This window comes from Dermacentor variabilis, chromosome 8 (assembly GCF_050947875.1).
Source record: "Dermacentor variabilis isolate Ectoservices chromosome 8, ASM5094787v1, whole genome shotgun sequence".
NCBI lineage: Eukaryota > Metazoa > Arthropoda > Arachnida > Ixodida > Ixodidae > Dermacentor > Dermacentor variabilis.
The window spans coordinates 149,292,731-149,312,380 of record NC_134575.1 but is presented as its reverse complement, the minus strand read 5'-3'; the positions used below and the strand labels follow the sequence as shown (position 1 = coordinate 149,312,380).

At 49.9% G+C, this 19,650-nt stretch overlaps 1 pseudogene; it reads left to right on the top strand.

The window, feature by feature from the left end:
- Positions 1 to 8,636: 8,636 nt before the first annotated feature.
- On the top strand, positions 8,637 to 18,735 carry LOC142591601 (uncharacterized; annotated as a pseudogene).
- The last annotated feature ends 915 nt before the right edge of the window (positions 18,736 to 19,650 follow it).

Genomic DNA, 19,650 nt, shown 5'->3' with positions numbered 1-19,650 from the left:
TTTCCTTTGTAGCAATTGCTACGAACGGGTGGATGTCTCATTTTCCCTTCATTCATTACTTCTCTCCACCTTGCGGGTTTCCGCAGAACTACTACGTTATCCAGAACGAAGATCAATAGAATAGCTTGAACCGTGGACGCAGTCAAGGGCGTCGTCTATACGTGGGAGCGGGTAGACGTCCTTCTTAGTAATGTTGTTCAGATGACGGTAGTCTACACAGAAGCGCCACGTGCCATCCTTTTTCTTAACCAACACTACAGATGACGCCCAGGGACTCGAAGAAGGCTCAATGATATTTTTACCTAGCATTTTGTTCACTTCACTTTGAATTACTCGGCGTTCTGACGCAGAAACTTCATACGGTCGTCGGTGAATAGGAGTAGCATCGCCAGTAAGCATCCGATGCTTGACCGCGTCGTCTGGCCTTAAGGGCGATCGTCGAAGTCGAAAATATCTCTGTAGGACGATAATACTTAGTAAAGGTCTTCAGCCTGCGCAGAAGACAGGTCTGTCGCAACCATTTTCGGTATCTTGGGATCGGCGGCCGAGGCTGGCACGATGGGCCTGTTAAGCTGCCACGTTGCCACGTGATAAAGTTGCCACGTGCCATAAAGTTGCCACGTGATGGTCGCCGAGACAATCAACGTTGGCAAGGCAAATACCTTGCGGTAGAATTTGCTTTGTCAATCCAAAGTTAAAGATAGGGATGAAAGTGCGGCTCGCAGTAATAGTAAGTATACTGTGAGGCACAGTAACGTCATACTGTAGTGGAATGTCGGGCAGAGGAGTGACGAGGTACTCGCCATCTGGGACTGGTGGGGAAGACAAGAGTTCAATGTAGGCTATTGATTTTGGCGGCAGCCGAATAAAGCCGGTGGGGCGTAGGTGGCACTGGGATGCGTCAGAAGGTTCTGCGAGAATCGGCAACTCAAGGCGAAGGGTACTCGCAGAGCAGTCAATAAGAGCAGAATGCGCGGAGAGAAAATCGAGGCCCAGAATGAGGTCGTGGGGGCAATGAGCAATCACGGTGAAGAGGACAGGAGTGTGGCGGCTGGCGATGCTAACACGTGCCGTACACATACCGATGATAGGCACAGTACCGCCATCCGCAACGCGGACGACGTGTGCCGACGCTGCGGTGAGGAGCTTGTTCGGTCGTCGTCGGAAGGCAGCACTCATAATAGAAATATGTGTACCTGTATCAATGAGCGCCGTGACAGGATACCCATCAAAGTCAACGTCAAGAAGGTTTTGGTTCGTATGTAACGTAAGCAGAGAATCTGAGGGCAGGGTGGACAACGCAGCTTCACCTCCAGACGCTGCACTGCCTAGTTTTCCGGCTGGATCCGGGAGGCGATAGGCGACGGAGAGAAGCGACGGGGTTGGGGCGAACGAGACTGATGGCGTTGAGGTGAGGGTGAGCGGCTCTAGTGAAGGTTCGGGGCAGAAGCATTAGCGACAGTGGGTCCATAGCGGGTGGCATAGGGAACAGAAGGTCCAAAGGGACGGGAATGAGCGGCGGTGTATCTCCGAGGAGGTGGTGGCCATCGGTTGCGGCAGTGACGAGCGACGTGGCCTATGCGACAGCAGTGGAAGCAGATCGGCCTGTCATCAGTTATACGCCATTTGGACGGGTTGCGGCGAGATGTAGAAAAGGACTGCCGGAGACGAGGAGGGCTGCTAGAGAACTGGGGAACTGTGGGTGGAGACGATGAACACACGGAGTTGAGACCCATGTTCTCAAATTCCTATCTGACGACGGCCTGAATCATCGTAATCGTGGTTGCTGGCGGATCGGGAGGCGTCGCGGAGAAAGCTGGCGAACAGGCGGCCTCGAGCTCGCGGCGAACAATACGGGTTACGCCGTCACAGGGGGTGGTCTGACGCGGTCGATCCCCACGTGTCGACGTAGCAGCAGTGTTGGGTAGCCGCGTGATGTCTAGCTTGTTCAAGGCAACGGATTTCTTTGATAATGACGTCGATAGTCGAAACGTGGCCGAAAACAAGCAAATTGATAGCATCTTCGGCGATGCCTTTTAGCACATGCGACACTTTATCTGCTTCAGACATAGTATCGTCAGCTTTGCGGCATAGAGCCAGGGCGTCGAGGATGTATGAAACGTACGGCTCTGTAGATGTGTGAACACGAGACGCAAGAGCGTTTCTCGCGGCAGCCTTGCGCCCAATGGAGTCATCAAACAGTTCCCTGAGCTTTTCTTTGAAACTGTCCCAACTGGTTATTTCGTCGTCATGCGTTTGGTGCCACACGCGTGGGGTGCCGCCGAGATAAAAGGTGACATTGGCGAGCATGACCGTTGGGTCCACCTGTTATTAGCACTGGCGTGTTCATAGAGCTTGATCCATTCTTCAACGTCCTCGCCCTCCAGGCCAGAGGACACACCAGGGTCGCGATGTTGGGCAGCCGTGATGATTGAAGCAGTCGGACAAGCCGAAGCCGTTGCAGAGGCGGTCTCGTCACTGGGAGGCATGGTGACAAGCTCGATGTACCGACCACTCTGGAGTTCCGTGGTGAGGACGGGGATCGCTGACCTCCACCAGAAGGTTACGTGTGGAAAGACACAGATGAAAGAGGCTATATACAGGCTATTTACACTGGAGCCAAACCACCAGGCCGACACTCGCTCGCGCCAAGGGCACAGACACACTTCGTCGTCGTTCTCGCGGCGGCTCGTCCCTTGCGCATCGCTCGATGATATCGTAATAATATATATGTATACAGTTTATCCACGTATCCAAGCAAAATTCAGTGTATATAATGCTTCAAACGTGGCAAATAAACATGTTGCGCAATCAGATTCACAGATCACGGAATCCTAAGGACGTCCTCCCCTTCATCCACTACCCCGGATGCATTGCGCGCGACGGAAGGCGGCACATTTGCTCGCCGCTTTTCTCCCTCACGTACATAACACTTTGCCAGCATCGTCGGCTCACCCATCGCACTCCTCCCCTTAGCTTTTACTCGCACGCACAACATCCGGCGCGCGGTGACGACGTTATCGCCCTTACACTTTATACGGAACATGTCGGCGACGGCAGGAATGCGCCTGGAGTGTCCATATAATATATATGGCAATAATTCCGGAGAGTCCCGGAAAATATCCGACACAGTGCGACACGTTTAGATATTCATGTTTCCCATGGGCAACAGAAATCTGGAATTCGTCGCCAAAGGAAATTGTAGAATCAGATTCTGTGGATGGCGTTGTCGCAAAATTGGAGCCATGTTTTGCTTGTTCATGAAAGTATTTGAGTACGTAGTTTAAAGGTAATGCGTTGGTTGAGTGATAGGACACTAGTGCACGTGTGATTGCATACTGCCTTATGATTTCAAATGTAAATATTGCAATGTGCTCAATAGTGTTGTTTTATAGACCCACGATAACTACAAGAATGTTATACGACTAATATTGCAATTGTTTTGAGCACCTTTTGTTATTCCTTGATTCATGACAAAGAAAGAAAGTGTCTTGTGTTGAATACCAGTGCTGTTGTATGACAGTTTTCTTTTGCTTTCTATATTTTCTTTTTTTCTTCCTGTTTTTCCCATGCTCATGTGTATTTTTACCATCCACTTCCTGTTTGGGCCTGTGCAAAGGCCTACAGTATTGTTCAATAAATAAAAAAAATATAGTAAGAGTATCTGGCAACTGAAGAGTCCCGTGCCCCATTAATTTCCGCAAAAGAAGAAGAAACAAAATTGAACTTTCACCATGAGACAATTCACTGTGACGCAATATGTCTATTTTTCTTTTGTGGGGCGGGGGCACCAAAATGAAAAAACGCAAAGGGAAGCAAGTTGCCCACAATAGAATGCCTACTTTGGGCCTCTAATGTGGCTACCAAAGGAATATCGAAGAAAACGTGAGCTGGTTGGTTCACAGAGGACCATACGCATACTGCTCGGTGTCCTACACCGGCGAGACAAAAGACTTTCCGGAGAGGTTGCAATAACATCGAAATGAACGTGATGCCCTCAAGAGAACGCGTTGCAATCCGTCGAGTCCCCACAGTGATGGCGGCGAGCGACCATTGTTTCTTTTTCTCGTCCCCTAGCCAGAAAGCATCCAAAACTCTGCCAGGCCAAAATCCATTTGGCCAGAGAAAAACTAACGCTCTCTGGCTGCCTCTGGCAGCCCACGGGTAGCGAGAACACGAAAATTGAAGAGGCCTAATGTGTCGTCGGGAATAAAAGGCAAAGTAGAAAAACTAAATAATAGCGTGGTAACCTTAGCTGGCTTAAGTGTCTTGACATGGGTACTTTGGCGTAGGCGAAAAAAATGTTATTTGTTTCTGTGACATGATGGTACAAATGAACTACCACAACGCTTCGTCACACAGAACCACGCTGCGTACTTTTTAAGCATGTCTGATGGTTTGTTGATTTGGCTTGTCTCGTTTTTTGGTCTGATGCGTGACTTTAGAAAAGTGAGTGCACCTTTGGCGTCAAACGTTTAAAAGAACGTAAAATCCACAACGTTCCGGAATTGAAAATCTAAAGCAAGACTTTGGAAATGTTAATACAACTTTCGCAGCAAAATTTTGAGAACTTTATACCCATAATGTTCCGGAATTCAATTCCATGCGCTCCGTAGATTACGCGGCCTCTGCGAGATACCGATACGAGCCCGCTCGCCATCAAAACGCCTTTGCAACTTTGTGCTGGGATGGGGCTCCGTACGTTATGTGATACCAGGTGCATGGGCGCTGCCACGAAATCCAGCCCGAGTTCGCAGTCTTCACGCTAAAATGTTTTTCGAGCGTGAAAGATCATTGTAGACAAAATCCAGAATGATTTCTGGCGCCAGGGGTTGTTTTAATCGGCAATGCATGATAGCACAAACAATTTTGGGGAGGGGGTGAAGCCCCATAATTTCCCCCCCCCCCGGCTACGCCCCTGCTTACAACGTGGGACCTGTTCCGCAGTAACTTCCTGAGGACCTTCACGAGTGTTGTCCGAAAAGAAAGGGGCCGAAGTTCTGGTGGAATCCAGAGGGCAACTGCCCAATCAGACCATCGCCGACTTCACGGAAGAGATGACCCGACTTTTCCGGCACGCCGACCCAGAATGTCCGAAGAGAAAAAAGTCCGCTTCTTGATGAGAGGCATAAAGCAAGAACTTTTTGCCGGACTTACCCGCAACCCACCGAAGGCCATAGCTGAGTTCTCCACACAGGCAACGACAATTGAGAAAACTCTGGAAATACGCACTAGGCAATATAACCGCCCAGTGCTCACGCCGCAGTCCGCCATCCAAGCACTGGGCTCCGGTGGCCTCCAAGAGACCATCAGAGCCATTGTGCGCGACGAGCTGCGCAAAATGTTGCCTTCGTCGCAACCTCAGGTGTCCTCGGTCACTGACAAGGTCAAGTACGAACTTCAACGGTCGCTGGGAGTTTTCGAAGTGCAGCCTGAATCGCCGCCTCCCGTGCTCGAAGCGATGACCTACGCCGCCGTCGCCCACAGTCAAGGTGCCCCGCTGCGTTCGCGCCAGAGCTCTGTAAGACCGCAATTCCGACGTCCACCGCCACCAGCACGCCCATCTGTCGCCCAGCGCAACTACGCGAGGAAGAGGGACATTTGGCGAGCCCCCGACCACCGCCTGCTCTGCAATCACTACGGAGAAGCCGCTCATGTGTACCGCCGATACCCATACCGCGACTTAGGACTAAGAGGGTTCGCCGTCATCGCGCTGCGTCCACAACTTGGACAGCGCCCTCGTGACATCACCGACTTCCTCGCCGCCACTCAGTGGAGTTCCCGACGACAGTCCCGTTCGCCCTCACCGGGCCTCTACCTGTCTCCGCAACGCCAAGCATACACTGGCCCAGCCTGGGGCCGGTCTGCGAGCCCATATCCGGGAAACTAAAGCTGACGAAGGTCCTCCGCCGCCGGCGAAGTCGCCGAAAATCTTGTCTCGACGACATACCAACGAGATGCCGCCATACCGACGAAGTCTGGAAGCAAAGAATCAGCCGACGAAAGATGACCTGACGACGCCACGTACCAGCGACAAGTCAACGTGAAGCAGCCGTGATTCGACTTCAAGGCCTAACTGCAACGCATGGCAAAGAACCACCGGCCTCGACGTGCTTCTCGACGGCCACGCAGTCACCGCCTTACTGGACACAGGAGCCGACTACTCCGTCATGAGTGGACCCATCGCCGCCCAGTTGAAGCAAGTTAAGACTGCATGCGAACGCCGTCAAATTCGGACACCTCATAATGCCGACTGGAATCCCCACGGCAAGAATTACCGTTCATGACCTTACTTACCCTGCCACCTTCGTTATTTTCCAACAGTGTTCACAAGACGTCATACTCGGCATCGACTTCCTGAAACAACACGGCGCTATCATCGGCATCACGTCGAAGTCGATAACGTCGCAAGATCAAGCGATACCACCGGAGAGCTCTCGTAGTCACCACTCTTCGAGTGTGCTCGAAGATCAAGTGAGCATCCCTCCTCGCTCCAGCATTATTTCCGTCGGCACTGAAACACCTGCAGACGTAGAAGGCATCATCTAGGGCACAACGTCTATTGCTCAGCCGTGAAATTTGCGTCGCGAGAGGGGTCGCTCGACTGCACGGAGGGAAAGCGAATGTGATGCTGACAAACTTCAGCCAGTTCAAGCACATCAACAAGGGCTCGACGATCACGTACATTGAGGAAATTGTGGAAACCAGCAACGCGTTTGTCTTCTCGGATTCCGCCACATCAATTCCAACGATCATATTCTCGAACCATACTTCGACATAAATCCAAGTCTCCCCATGATTCAGCAGCAACAGCTCAGAAGTCTGCTCCGACGATACAAAGGCTGCTTTCCGACGTCATCAAAGATTCGACAAACACCAATGGCAAAGCACCGCAGAATGACCGAAGACTGCACTCGACCACTCCGCCAGAGCCCTTACCGAGTTTCGACGCGAGAGCGTGAAGCTATTAGGCAACAAGTCGACGAAATACTGCACGAACACGTCATCCAGCCGTTGAAAAGCCCGTGGGCATTTTCTGTAGTCCTGGTGAAGAAAAAGGACGAAACCTACGTTTCGGCGTCTATTATCGTCGACAGAACAAGATCAGGAAGGAGGAGGTATACCCTTTCTCACGGATAGACGACGCATTGAATTGGCTCTGCAACGCGACATACTTGTCGATGGACCTGAAGTCTGGCTACTGGCAATGAGAAGTGGACGAGAGGGTCGGGAAAAGACCGCCTTCATCATGCCAGACGGCCTCTGCGAGTTCAAGGTTATGCCATTTGCACTGTCCTCCGCGCCTGCAACGTTCCAGCACGTGATGGATATGGTTTAAACACGATTGAAGTGGCAGACCTGTGTTGTTTCCTTGGGTGATGTGATCGTCTTCGCTGGAAATTTTGACGATCACCTTAGGCGGCTTGCGACAGTACTAGAAACAATCACGTCATCAGGGCTCCCTCTGAAGCAGGAAAATTGCCGCTTCGCATACGATGAGCTTCAGTTCCTAGGCCACGTCATCGGCAAATCTGGAGTCCGCCCCGACCCGCAGAAGACAGCTGCCATCGCAAAGTTCCCGCAGCCCATCGACATGAAAGCAGTGCGTAGATTCCTTGGCATCTGTGCCTACTACAGGCGCTTTGTTAAGGACTTTTCACGCATTTCTGAGTCGCTGACATATCTAACTAAATGTGATGTCAAGTCCAAGGGGGAAATGCCGCAGGCCGACGCATTTCAAGATCTCAGACAATGCATGTAGTCGCCTCCGGTACTTGCGCACTTCGGCGAGGACGCCGATACCGAAATCCACACTGACGCCAGTAGCCTAGGCCTCGGTGCCGTCTTATTTCAGAGGAACGATGGACTTGAACGGGTGATAGCTTACGCAAGCCGGTTGCTGTCAAAAGCGGAAGGCAATTTTTCTACGACCGAAAACGAATGCCTTGACATCACTGGGGCTACAGCGAAATTCCGCCCTTACCCATATGGCAGGCCATTTAAAGTCGTCAGCGACCATCACACATTCTGTTGACTACCGAATTTAAATGACGCTTCAGGAAGCCTGGCGCGGTGAAGCCTCAGACTGTAAGAATATGACATCACTGTAATCTACAAGACCGGACGAAAACACTCTGATGTCAACTGCCTCTCACGCGCCCCATTGACCTGCCACCGCAAGACGACGAGGGTGACGACACCTTTCTTCGAATAATAAGCGCTGAAGTCTTCGTAGAACAGCAACGAGCAGTCCCGGAGCTGAAAGGCCTCGCCGATTATTTGGAAGGGAACACCGGTGTTGTCCCTATCGCATTTAAGCGAGGATTGCCTTCATTTTCGCTTCAAGGCAACCTACGAGTAAACAAGACCTTCTCACCAGTCCACGCCAACTACCTTGTTGTTTCCTCAACAGTCCGTCCAGAAGTACTGCACTCCCTACATGACGATACAACTGCCGGCACCTCGGTTTCGCCCGGACGCTACCGATGATACAGGAAAACTATTACTGGCCGCGCCTGACCGCCCATTACGTCAAGACATGCCGAGATTGTCAGTGATGCATGACACCACCGACAAGGCCAGCGGAATAACTACAGCCGATCGAGCCTCTTTGCCGACCATTTCATCACGTCTGGATGGACTTGTTCGGACCCTTTCCTACGTCAACATCTGGAAATAAGTCGATCGTCGTGGCGTCGGACTACCTCACCCACTTCGCTGAAATGAAAGCTCTGCCGAGAGATGGCGCAGCAGATGTGGCGAAATTCTTCGTCGAGAACATCCTGCTGCGACATCACGCCCCAGAAGTCCCCATCACCGACAGAGGAACGGCCTTTACAGCGCAGATCGCCCAAGCCATTCTACAATACAGCCAAACAAAGCCAAAGGAGGGTGACTGCCCACCACCCGCAGACGAATGGTCTTACGGAGCGCCTGAATAAGACCCTTGCCGACATCTTGCCGATGTACGTCGACGTCGAACACAAGACCTGGGATTTGGTCCTGCCGTACGTAACCTTCGCTTACAACACGGCGGTGCAAGAAACAACGCAGATCACGCCGTTCAAGCTGGTTTACGACAGGAACCCAACGACGATTCTCGACGCCATACTGCCACATACTGCCACACGTCAACGACAAAGGGAATCTTGACCTCGCTACCTATCTCCAGCGCGCCGACGTAGCCCGACAGCTCGCCCGTCTCGGATCAAGAACCAGCAGACGACCGACAGCCGACACTACAACCTTCGACGCAGCTACATTGAGTACCAGCCCTGCGACCGTGTTTGGGTTTGGACTCCGATACGTCGACGAGGACTCGGTGAGAAACTATTACGCCGCTATTTTGTACCCTACAAGATCATGCGGCGCATTGGTGCGCTGTATTTTGAGGTCGTGCCAGACGGCATTTCGCTATCACACCGGCGCCGCTCACGACCTCAAATAGACCATGTGTTGCTGCTTAAGCCGTTCTACCAGCGCTAACGAACTTTGGGACATTGGACTTCGCTTGTTTGTTGTTTTGTTGCTTTTGTTTCATAAGTGTCCTTTTTGTGTCTAGCTCTCCTGTTTAGTTTGCAGCATCGGGATGATACTTTTTTAGAGGCGGGCATTGACACGTGTACTTGTTTGTCCTTTTCTCGTGTCCGCTTTTCACCGCCTAACAAATGTTATCGCTCAGCGCGGGACGCGGCCACACATATCGGAAATTTCTCGAATCTTATTGAGGGTTCTTTTTGCTGTCTGTTGTGATCGAAGCTTGTGCAATCTTATTTCATGTACGAGCAACGCGAATGGTACAGAGCTTTCTGGAAGACATGCGGACACCAGCGATCACTCTGGAACCTTGGATGACTGATGTATAAAAGCCGATGCGCTTGATCCGCGGATTAGACTTTCGACGATCGCCGACTGTGTTCTGCGCTGTCACCGTTCTTTGAGTGTAGCCTGTTTCTGAGGGCACAAGTTCGCCGAATAAAACGCTAGTTCCGTCATTCCCAGTTTTGTTACTTCCTTCATTGTCACTACTAGGTGACAATATTCTCAGTGTTGTCTCATAAGCACTGGAGTGTCTACCGAACGTGCCTCTTACATATTTACTGGACTATTTTGCATAGCCTTATGGACTTTTGGTTGTGTTGTCTACGGCTCAGCCAGGCGGTCTTACATTTGACGACTTGACCCGACATAATCTTCGGATGGTGACTGAAAGTGCTGGTTACAGAAATATCCCCTGTCCAAACTTTATATGTTGTCTGTAATGAGCCTCCCTTAGAGCAGCGAAGAGTGTCATTCCGCTTCAACGGAACTTGCAGGGACATAAAAAGGTGTTCCATCATTTATCTGAACTTTTATTTAAGCAAAGAACACAAAAATTACCAACAATCATTTTATGCAATATGTCCGAGTGTTTCACTGTTATTGTGGTAAAAGTAAAAGCCCTGCTTCTAACGTTGGTTGTTTTGTGCCAAGGCATGTATATATTGGCACTTCCATTATGCGGCACGTAGAGAAAGCGATCTCGCGCATCGCAATAGAGAAGACGAGGTCCCTGCGCGATCATTTTTCAGTTTACCTGCAATTAAAGTGTCGTGCCCTGTTTTATCAGTTACTGCTGCATGTGAATCGGGCCACTGGTGGAGATGCTGGGTAAATGGTTGAGACGCCTATCAACAGCCTCACATCAAGCCCAGGACGTTTTCCGCTTGTCGAAACGCCCGTTCACCGCGCCAGCTGTTGCCTACTAGGCCTAAGCCCAGAATTTGGTCCCCTAGCAGGATGTCTGCCTGTTACCACGAGTGCCCAAGCCACGGCAGACTCAGGCTCTGCACAGGTGACTGTTTTGACTTCTCCATCTCCAGTGAGCTTCCACGGCAATGCCTATGGGGATGCAGAAGACTGGCTCGAGGAGTACGAGCGCGTAGACAAGTATAATGAGTGGCATGCTGTACAGAAGCTGTATCATGTGTATTTCTCTTTTAAAGACGAATCCCGCACCTGGTTCGTATAGACCGTATAGGTTCGTATAGCCGGTGGGAAGAGGCAGTAATTGAATAGTGCGAAGCCCGACTCCCTTGCTAATTTGCCTATGGTGCTAGCTACTGCGAAACAACGATTTAACTAGATTTTGGTCCACATTGCGAGTGTTTTGCGCATTTAACACCCAGACAGAGAGCTATGAATTTCTCCGCTAGTCGGACGCGCCGTCGTATAGGTGTTCTGTGGCCGAGTTGCCGAGTGCTTGCTGGTTGATGGATGAAACGGCAGCAACCTCGATAGCTCCGCGCGCTACCAAGAAACGCTGCAATCGACGCTACTGTTGTGTTGTAAATTGCCATGAACATGAAGGACTGAATAACAACGTTCAATTTTACCGATTTCCATCGCGATCGTATGAAGGGGAAAGGCAAGAGCGCTGGATATGGGCCGTTCAACGTGTTGGGTAATCGAATTACTTGCATTTCCCACAACACAGCGGCTCGCATTAGAAAGCGCGATAATGTTGTTCTGCTGTAATTGTGCTGCGTAGCCCTGACGGAGGACTGCGGCAACCAAGCGAAAACTCAAGAATCTGCAACCGCCACTTCGATGGCAACAGAAAAAAACAACGTTGCGAACCATCCTGTGTATGTGCCATCGATATTTCCACCTGTTAACAGATGTCCGTCTCTGCTTGACTCAACAAGTGCAACGGAGAGATTTGGCTGGTCAGTTTAACCAAACATTTTGGTTCGTTTACGAATTCAAAACCCTGGTCTAGAGAATCGTTGTATGGCAAGCTCATTTCTAGTTTCGGTATCTTGTATGTCCTGCGCTGGTACAACTGGCACGTTTCGCAATGTGGTGAGCCAGCTCGACTGCGTCTTACACATGTGAGCAATAAAGTTGCTGTAGGAGCACTGAATGAGTAAAATGAGTGAATGACTGTAAAAAAAAAAATTCGCGTTTATTTACATTTATACGTGCGCGTGTGTTGCTTGAAGCGTCTGCGAAAAGTTCAAAGGTACTGCGCGATGATGTAGCTCCTGCGAGACAGAAAGACGCGGCGCGCAGGCACTGTAGGAAGCTTACTTTCGTTATGTTCGTACGTTGTTTGCTGCCTTGGAAAACGTTTACTGTTTGCTGCCCTGAAAAAGGCTATGGAAGGATTTACTCTCTGTAAACAATTGCGAGAAAAACATTACGATAAAATGCATAAAAATATAGGAGATACTTAAGTCTTGCGTTCAGGACATTTTCAATATGAACCAATTTGAAATGCTTATATTTTTATGCTGATATGCCTATACACAAACCTGATACTCTCTGTACTTGCAAGTTGCAGCACGCCGAAAGAACACATGAGACTTCTTTTATATTTTACACGTACTTCGCCCTGCTGAGCTTCCTCCTTTTACGTAGCGTGGATGGGCGGAAGAAGCTTTGCAGGTCCTTGATTTTCAGGAAACCGTGTCTCAACACAACCGAAAGAGGAGGGTCCATTGTGGTCTATGCACCTTCGATTGCGGGCAGCTCTTTTTGCACTACTCAGTTCGTACCAAGGCTGCGATGACTGGGTGACACTGGTGCGTCACTGGTGACGGGTTTTCCCGCAGCGCCGCCTGGGCAGAGTCAGTTATATACCGCGAGGGAATCTGGCCAAGCTGGGATGAGTTCCGTTGCCAGTTCCTCCATACTTTCGGGAGCAACGAAAGGCGAGGCCACGCGCAGCGTCTTCCCGAATCACGGATTCAAAAGCTAAATGAAACTTTTACCATGTTCGCTGAGGACATGGCTCGTCTTTGTCGTTGTGAAGACCCGGATATGCCTGAGGCAAAAAAACTCAGCCACCTCATGCGCGGAGTCAAGGAGCAGCTGTTTGCCGGTCTTGTCCGGAACCCGCCGACGAGCGTCGATGAATTTATTAAAGAATCGACGGCCATAGAGCGCGCGTTACACCTACGCAGCCGCCAGTATGATCACCTGACCGGCACTGGACCGGCATGCGCCGCAGCAGGGACGGTCACAGACGGAGGTTCCTTGCCCATGCTGATATGCGAAATTGTTCAGGAAGAAATTAAAGAAGCTCACTGCCACGCCAAATGAATGCACAGCTGCGTCGGTGGCTGAAGTTGTGCGCCAAGAAATAAAGCAAGCGTTTGCGGCTCCCGAGCCAAATTCCCGGTCGTGGCAACCCAGCTATACAGATGTTGTCCGTCGACCGCCACCTCCGATGCCGACGCCGCAGTATCACCAGCAGTCAGCAGCGGCATCACCTTGGTACCATAGAGAACAACCGACGCGACCACCGCTTCGCATAACCGACATTTGGCGCACAGCTGACTACAGGCGCTTGTCATTCCACTGTGGGGAAACGGGCCACATCTGCCGTCGTTGCCCTCACCGCGTCGAAGGGTACCAAGCATTTCGATCCACTGCTTCTTGTCGTGCTTTTGACGGCAGCCGAACGAACATCGACGTGAATTCGACGAGCTGGCAAGCCGATTCTCCCGGTTACCGGTCGCGCTCCCCTTCTCCGGGACATCGTTTTCCAGTTGCAAGACGCACTTCCACCGACGTGGCGCGAGGGCGATCTCACAGCCCACGCCGGGGAAACTGACGGCCGCGACCTCGGGGGGGGGGGGGGGGGGAGGTTGCCACGCGTCGAAGTGCCGAAAATGCCCCATTGCCGTCGGACGAGAAGCCGGATGATTTGACGACAGACGAGATTGTTAGCGCCAATGTTACTGTATATTTGACGGCCATGGCGTGACGGCACTAGTAGACAATGGCGCGGATTTTTCGATCGTAACTGTAAAACTGGCGGACGGACTTCGCAAAGTGAAAATGGAATGGCCAGGGCCGCACATTAGAGGTGCTGGAGGCCAGCTACTGATACCGACTGGCAAGTGTACTGCAAGCGTCAACATAGGGGATTCGTCATTCGTCGCAAATTTTGTTATTCTCCCCAACTGCTGCAAAGATGTAATCTTAGGTACGGACTTCTTACGTGAGTACGGCGCTGTCGCCAACATACCAGAACGTATACTAACCTTCTCTGAGGACGAAATTGCATAACTACAACGCAAGCCTTTGCGCATCATAGACGACGTGACCGTACCACCATCATCTTGCTGTCTTGTTTCCGTCAGGCGCGACACAGAGTACGATGGGGAAGGTATTGCCGAGCAGATAATTACGCTTTTGCTCACTCAAGGTGTTGCCACACCCAGAAATCTCGTAAAAGTAATGCATGGGCAAACAGAACTACTGCTGACCAACTTCAGCAAGCAACGACGACACATTGCAAAAGGCGCAGCAGTTCCTTACCTCGACGAGATGACGGAATTCGTCGAATGATTTGCATTACAACAAGGAGAGCAAGACGCTTCGGCACTCTTACTTGTTCTTGACGTGAGCGCGAGCTTATCACCAGCGGAAAAGCAGCGCCTTGGGGACCTGCTTCACCAGTTTCGCGGTTGCTTCTCGTCGACATCCAGAGTTAGTCAGACACCACTGCCGAAACACCGGATTATCACGGAGGAGACAGCGATATCAGTCCGACAAAACGCGTACCGTGTAGCCCCAAAATAACGCGGAGCGATTTGAAAGCAAATGAACAACATGCTCTACGACAACTTTATCCAACCATCAAAAAGCCCGTGGGCATCGCCGGTAGTGATGGTCGAAAAGAAAGGTGGCAGCCTACGTTCTGTGTCGACTACGATAAGCTGAACCGGGTGACAAAGAAAGGCGTATACCCATTACCGCGTATCGACGATTCTCTCGACAGGTTGAGGCATGCCCGCTACTTCTCGTCGATGGACCTCAAAAGTGGCTATTGGCAAATCGAGGTTGACGAGAGAGACAGAGAAAAGATAGCTTTTATAACGCCTGGTGCGTTTTACGAATTCAAAGCCCTGCCTTTCGGTTTATGCTTAGCTTCTGCAACTTTTCAACTACTCTTGGATATGGTTCTGTCAGGCCTGAAGTGGCAGGCACGCCTAGTATACCTCGACGACGTCATAGTTCTTTCGGAAACGTTCGAGGAACACCTGAGACGGCTGCTGGCGGTTCTACAAACAATCCGGTCCGCCGGCTTAACACTGAAAGCAGAAAAGTGTCACTTTGGTTTCGAGGAACTCCAGTTCATAGGTCATGTTGTGAGTCATCAAGGCGTCAGCCCTGACACCGACAAGATCACGGCCGTCGCAAAGTTTCCAACGCCAATGGACAAGAAGGCAGCGAGGCATTTCCTAGGTCTCTGCTCGTATTACCGAATATTTATTGTCAATTTTTCACATATAGCTTCACCGTTAACGCACCTTACAAGACAAGACGTTGCCTTCGTATGGGACGAAGAAGAACAAGCAGCGTTTAATGATCTCCGACAGCGCCTGCAAACACCTCTTGTAATGGCTCACTTTGACGAGCACGCCCCTACCATGATTCATGCGGACGCTAGCAACGTAGGTCTAGGCACTGTGCTCGTGCAGCGGCAAGACTCAGCCTAGAGAATCATTGCATATGCTCGCAGGACGCACTCACGTGCTGAGCCTACTTACTCAACCACAGAAAAGGAATGCCTAGCGGGGGTATGGGCAGTTATGAAGTTTCGCCCATATCTCTGTGGCCATTCCTTCAGTGTTGTCAGCGATCATCACTCACTTTGCTGACTGACGATCTTGAAGGCTTCGTCCGGTCAACTAGCGCGTTGGAGCTTAGGCCTTCAGGAATTCGATATGACAGTGGTGTACAAGTCCGGACAAAAGCACTCCGACGCCGACTGCCTTTCAAAGTCTCCAATTGAGCAGGAAGCCACAGAAGATGACGAATACATGGTTTTATAGGTGTTCTAGACACTGCCACCATTGCTTGTCAGCGGCGGGAAGACAGCGAACTGATCCCGCTTATTGATTTTTTAGAAGGCCGAGTTACAAGCGCACTTGTCATCTTTGTTTGTCATCATTGTGCGTCCGCAACGATGTTCTCTACGAGAACTTTCCTGCAAGCAGAAGCAGCCTCCTACTTGTCCCAACGTCTCTCCGTCATGAGGTCTTACAAGCCTGGCATGATGAACCGACATCCAGCCAGCTCGGCTACACGCGAACATTAGCCCGAGTCAAAGAGAAATATTGCTGGCCAAGGATTGCCACCTTTGTGAAACGTTACGTGCGCACGTGTCTCGAGGGTCAACGACCCAAACCACCACATATGAAATACGCTGGGTTTCTTCAACCAGTCCAAGTGCCCACGACCTCATTTGCGCAAATCGGGATGGACTTTCTCGGACCATTCTTGATTTCCAGTACTGTCAATAAGTGTGTAATAGCTGCCACCGATTACCTGACACGCTATGCAGAAACCAAGGTCCCTCCAAGCGGCACCGCAGTCGAAGCAGCGCGATTCTTTATTGAAAACGAGGTTCTGAGGCACGGGGCGCCAATGGCGATAATAACAGATAGCCTTTACGGCTACATTCCTAAATGCAGTGCTGAGCCTCAGCGGCACGGCTCAGCAAAAGACCGCAGCCTATTACACGCAAACGAACGGCCTAACAGAACGCTTGAACAATTAAGACTATCACCTACATGCTGCTGAGTATGTACGTAGACGTGGAACAAAAAAATTGGGATGACATTCTACCGTACATCACAATCGCTTACAACACTGCTCAACAGGAAACAACGCGGAAGACCCCATTTAGCCTTCTTCGTGACCGTGAAGTGACGACGATGCTCGATGCGAAAATTTATGTTATGTTATGTTGCCACATAACTGCGGTCATACGGGCACGGTTGCTGAAGTTGTCGCTCACCAGGCTGAAGAAGCGAAATAACTCGCCCGCGTCAGAATCACCCGACAACAGGACTACGACGCTCGACGCTACAATCTACGGCACCGATACATCACATATCAGCCAGGCGACGAAGTCTGGGTTTGGAGTCCCGAGGGCTTTCAGGAAAGCTCCTCAGGCGGTACTTTGCATGGTCAGAACACAAGGTTGTACGGCGCTTCAGCGACCTGAACTATGAGATTATTCCTAACAGTCCTGCTTCCTCCAAGGTGAGGCAGCGTCCACCAGAAGTCGTGCACATTGTGGCATGAAGCCCTATTGTTCGGAATGAAGCTCCCACACCTCGTCTGACACATCTTCCTGCCACTACGTGAGCATCAGGATGACGCACTCTCTGGAGGGAGACAAATGCCACATCCAATATGCGGCAGGTAGAGAAAGACGAAGATCTCGCGCATTGCAGAAGAGAAGGCGAGGTCCCTGCGATCGTTTTTCAGTTTGCCTGCAATTAAAGTTCCGTGCCCTGTTTTATCTTTTCCTGCTGCTTGTGAATCGTGACATTATGCGCAGAGAAATTTTTAATACGTAGTTCTACGCAGAGCACGCATTCAAAATAGCGTTTCCGACTTTCAGCTGCATGTTGTACTGTCTGGTCCTAAACAGTCATGCGCACCGAAACTGCAATATGTATGTTTTTGTTAATAGGATGATGGCGTTCGCTACGAACTTCCCCAATAATATTGTCAACTGTCTCTTCGGAGCTACTAAGTCGGGCATTATTTCCATGTAATCTCTTATCCCTAGCACTGAGAATGACGCAGCAGTGACAGGTAGCCTGCAAGGTCTTACCCATTCTGTTGCTCTCTTTCTCCTCAAGAATAATTCTTTGTACTTGCGATTTTCCCGTTAGCAGCGGTTAACCTTGTGTAAGTTGCGAACCTAGGTTATGTCATATTCGGTTATAGTAGTAACCCAGGGAAGGTCGTCGCCATCTATAATGTTGGAGAACTAGTGAGATCCGCCTACGTATGAACGGTGACACAAAAGAGCACAGTCTTGGGCTTTCAGAAAACGGGCATTTAGCCTTTCAAAAGCAACCCCTTCACTTGGGATGATTACTTGACGTCATCAGTAACTGACCGACATGTAGCATCCCCAAGTGGAGAGGTGTCACGGCAGACAGCCACCGTCATCAGCGAAACAAACAGCACAAGGCTTCTGGAAAATATTTCGAAATCAGAGACAAACACCGACGGAGCTCGAAACGTCCATGCATATGTCTTCATGCCTACTGTCAATAAAACAGTGTTCATGTCAACGGCATCTCTAACCCGAATTGTTCCAAGTGATCTTAGGCCCTACCCTAAGGCTGCATCGCGTAAGACAAGGTGGGAGAAAAGTTCTTCAGATAGACCACAGAAGCATGAAATCAAACAAGCAGCTGCAGAGGTTTTCACGACAGTGCCTGAAAATAAAAAGCACTTAACACAGTTAAGACTGTCGCCACTACCCGTCCAAAAAAGAAACGACGACTACAGTTGGATTTCGGTTCTTCAAGTGAAGTAGAAAGAGACTGTTGCCGTTGTATTTGATGATTCTGATAGTGACAGGTCAGATTTAGATAATGAGAGGCAGGACATTTCTGAGGCCAATTGGCCGAATGAGGCTGTTCAAGTGACAAAGGGTGACTTTGTGCTTCTCAGGCTTAGTAAAAAAAATCTGACGTCTGTTACATGGGTAAAGTTGAGAGCAGTGACAACATTGACGTGTGTGTCCACTTTCTACAAAGAAAAAAGAAAGCTTAAAATGTTACTTTCCTCCTCATAAAGATATAGGGACTATACCAGTCATGGGCATAGTGATGAAGCGGCCAGTTCCAAGAACTATCGGGGGAAGAGCGCGTCTGCAATCTTGCCTCAAAGTCTGATGTTGACCTATCGGCTTATAATGTGCGCTGAGGACGTTGGAGCCAATGCGTTTCAGATGTCCTGTACCTCCCAAATGATGTCCCACTTCACCCAGAGGAAGGGGTGGAATGGGACAGATTTTAGCTGTACGAAACTATTTTTTTAATGCTGCGCTAGGACGATAGGAGCCAGGGCTCTTTAGAATTTGTGCAGCATGTTTCGACTTGTACTATAATCCATCAAAGATCTTGTGTTCAAAATAAATAAAACTAAAAATACATTTGTGAAAAGTGTCCCTCTGCTCCCTGCCCTCATCTATTAAGCCTCACTTTCAAAGGTGGTTGCACATTGCAATTCCTTTGCTTATACTCGTCATAACATATTGCAGTATTCTAAGAAACTACTTTCCCGTAAACGTCCCTGCCTTTCCTTGCTTCTCTCTTTCTACCTCCTGTAAAACACATGCAACAGTGTGGAAAAGAGGCAAACATCTTGTTTTTGTAAACAGTAAATATCACATTAAACAAAAGCAAATACAAATCGTGCGGTGAAGTCAGCCGGTCGCATCCCTTCCTACGAATGATAGCATTTTTTCAAGTGCAGATGGTTCTTGCACATGTACGGCTAATAAAGTGTACATATGTATCACGACTGATAGGCCGTGCTCGAGAAGACAGAGGCACAGTTGCTAATGAGTTTGCAGTTGCGTGTATTACCGCGTAAACTTATACCCATAACCCGTCATTGCGGCCCCTATAAAATAAGTATCATGCAACTTGCAAGAATACAAAGACAGCATGACATTTGTGTATCTGAATCTTGTCTTTGTGAGACAATGAAATGCAGCTGCTTATTGTTTTCTTTCATGGTGTGATTTATTGGCACGTATGTACAGACTCCCCAGAATTATGCTCAGCCTAGCTCACAGGGACTCGGACTCAGCCAAAATACTACTCAGCCAGGCTT